Genomic DNA, 3,510 nt, shown 5'->3' with positions numbered 1-3,510 from the left:
CTTCTCAAACACGGGACCTGCCTTTAACGTCCTATCCAAGGGACGTCCTTAGCCGAAGCTAGGTACTCATTTCCGCCTAAGCGGAACGAAGAAATTCGTGTTAAGTGCCTTCAGTTAAGTTTTTAGTCATATTATAAGCCAGTCATATCACGACAGCTTACATGTGAATTAATATTTTATACCAGTCTTACCAATGTGAAGTATAACCCCACGCAATCCAGCCATTGGCTGCTTTGTGGCCGTTACTGTACAGAAACGCGAAATAACTTGATCAAGAAATCATGCATGCGCGTCATGCCATTATAGTCTGCCGAAGTTTCGTGGGAAAGACGATTCTCTGTCATGGTGCTCTCAGTGACTACATGTACTCATCCCATTCTCTCAGTGACCACGTGTATTAAGCGCGTTTTCTCAATGACTACATGTCCTTAACACATTTCACAGTAACTACATGTATTAGGCACATTTTCACAGTGGCTACATGTATTAGACGCATTTTCACAGTGACTACATGTCCTAAGCACATATACTCAGTGACTTCATGTCCTAAGCACATATTCTCAGTGACTACATGTCCTAAGCACATTTTTACAGTGACTACATGTCCTAAGCAAATATTCTCAGCGATTACATGTCTTAGCACATATTCTCAGTGACTACATGTACATGTATTAGGCACATTTTCACAGTGACTTCATCTATTAGGCACATTTTCTCTCAGTGACTACATCTATTAGGCACATTTTCACAGTGACTACATAATCATGTACTAAGCACACATTCTCAGAGAATACATGTACTAAAAACACATTTTCAGTGGCTACATGTTATTAACACATTTTCACAGTGACTACATGTACTAAGTACATTTTTCCAGTGAATTAATGACATACGCACCTTTTCTCAGAGATAACATGTACTACGCACATTTTCAGTGACTACAATATATTAAGCACATTCTCAGTGACTAATAGCACAAGCATTAAGCACATTTGAGCTACACATGTTTCCATCAACGGTACAGAGTTAACACTGAATATTTCTGGAAACCATCGTTTACCAGCTAAGTCTTTTGAGAAACATTCCTCGAAACATTTTATGAACCAACGGATATGAACTGGCAACAACATTCAACCTAATTATTATATTCTTACGCCGACGTGAAATACAGGTGTCGCAATGTGTCACGATGATTCTATTTAACATAGTTCACACTTTTATAGGCAAAATACTTTTGAACTACTACTAGTAGGTAAAATAGAATTATCGTTTTAGAGTCTGATAATCTCTGTTATATCCCTCTTTCCCCTGGTGTGGCGACCGCGTTGTGACCTAAATTTGCCAGATCGCTCAACAAGTTGCCTAGATACAAAACGATTTTTTTACGCGCTGTGTGTTTTGTTGTATTGTCAGTCATACTTCTACATTTTGCATGATGTTCCTATTATGAGGTCAAGGGTTACACTCGATTCAAATCTGATTCAGGTCGCAGCAAGTGCACAGTGCGATCGCTGTCGTGTTGAATGGAGCACGTCGTCAGAACGTAATGCGCTTATGGTAATTCATCTACATTCGTTAACCCCCGAATAGCCCCTTCAGGAGCAAAGTAGGGGGGGGGGGGAGTTGAGGTCCCGGGCTAAGGCGGGCAGGCCTCCAGCCTGGCATGGAACGACTCAACGGTGGGAGCGTAATTAGCCTGCTATTGAAACCTATTATAACTGCCCAATCTCTTTTGTTCTCTTTGGTTAACGCTGCATCGGAGTAACAACCGTTGCATCAGATATTTCTTTGGACACAACTAAATGAACCTGTACGCGAGATATTAACCTTAAATACGAGAACACGACTTTAAACGCCTACGTTCTGCCAACGTGCTGTTGATGAATTGAATGGGGGTCTTACCAGAAGTGTTTTTCCTCAATGCTGATACACCAATATCCGTCTCTGCTTTTAGATTGTCGGAACGGAAGACAGCAGTCCTACAGAATCTGCCAACGTCAATGTCAACGGCCCCACCGAGAGGACTTCCCTTCTACCGACGTCATAGCGAATATTTGGTGCTTTCAACGTCAGGGCAGATTTGAAGACTCAGTTCATATTAAGCCTATCATAGCCGGTTGAATAAAATTACAAATTTACCCGGCTAATTTAGCCGGCTGTCTTAGCCCAATATGAACGCAAATTAACCTGCTAAATAAGGGCTTTAGCAGGGTAAATTGAACCCACCTAGGAATATTGCATATACGATGCTAAAACCCTTATTTTGTTGGTTAATTTGCGCTCAACTCAGGCTAAGATAGCCGGCTATGATAGGCTTAATATGGACGGTTGCCAAAAAAGACTGGAATACTACGTGCAATTCACTTTCCTATCAGGTTACACTACTAGCAATTTAACATAATTTTACATAGAGTAGACCAATTCAGTTTTGCCATGACAGTACTAGTAGGTTACTAAACAGAGACGGGGGGCGCTACAGACTTCATCACACTGTTAACCCTAGGCGTTTGTCAGTAAGGTCATGTGACCTAAGTGATGAGCAATCGACAATCTACTGCAATATTACCGTGGCTACTTATGATCCCTGTGCATGTATTTTGTGTGTCAGAATCACAATTAGCAAATAGTATCAATCATTATGCACTGAAAAGGCAGGCTAAAATTATTTGAAGACTCTAGCCATATCCACGATTCACTGGTTGTAAAATATACATGTTGAAACAAAAATTGTATATCGAAACAATTAGCTATATCCTTGTACAAAATATTCGAATGATAATGTGTTAATGTTTACATTCATTCATTTACATCACGTCCACGTTACTGACGTCAACATCATCGTCATCAAATGTGAATATATAAAATGCAAGGCCATAATGGCAAAGATCTCATCAATTCCTCTTATTTCATCATGTTATATTTTTCGTTTGGCTGTGACATATCGTAGGTTGGGGGGAGCTCAACCATTATACCGGTGTGTTAGCACCAGGACACATGCCCAGCTGCGTGATTGTGCGCTCAATTGCAAGGGAAGCAATCAAAGCCTTCATGTCAAAAAGCCACACAGGCTAAGAGGTAGGCAGGTAGCTAGTCGACGTGCTTACGTTCGACGTGTTTACGTGCGACGTGCACCGTCGGGGTTATACCACCCCTTGCGGGGTGACATACCCTTCCGATGGCTGATACGAGACGGAGGTTCGCCAGGCCTCCATCCGGGTGATTTGTAGTGAATCATCAACTCCAGACAGAAGGATTTGGACCATCGCACAGCGGTGGCATTTGGTAGGTGGGAAGGCGTTCTGGACCCGACGGTCAAGGTCAATTTCGGGCCACCTAGTCGTTGACCTTGGTACTGAAGCAAGAAATTCTGTTTTTGGATCTTTGGTCCTGGATACGCTGTGGCTTTGGATTTTTGTTTGTTTATTTATTTATTCAGATTTACCACATTTGTGGAAGGATTGACATAACAGGTGACTATCACCTTTTCAATATGTCAACCCAGACCAGACT

The 3,510-nt window shown here is 41.7% G+C and overlaps 1 long non-coding RNA gene across 1 annotated transcript in view; it reads left to right on the top strand.

Moving 5' to 3' along the window:
• The window catches only part of LOC136429654 (uncharacterized), a 3,559-nt gene extending 668 nt beyond the window's left edge, over positions 1 to 2,891 (top strand). Inside the window, exon 2 of the long non-coding RNA XR_010754780.1 lies at positions 1,955 to 2,891. This is a non-coding gene — a long non-coding RNA (uncharacterized lncRNA). The remainder of the gene's footprint in view (positions 1 to 1,954) is intronic.
• Positions 2,892 to 3,510: the final 619 nt, after the last annotated feature.

The sequence above is a fragment of the Branchiostoma lanceolatum genome, chromosome 3, assembly GCF_035083965.1.
Source record: "Branchiostoma lanceolatum isolate klBraLanc5 chromosome 3, klBraLanc5.hap2, whole genome shotgun sequence".
NCBI lineage: Eukaryota > Metazoa > Chordata > Leptocardii > Amphioxiformes > Branchiostomatidae > Branchiostoma > Branchiostoma lanceolatum.
This window is presented reverse-complemented; position numbering and strand designations above follow the sequence as displayed.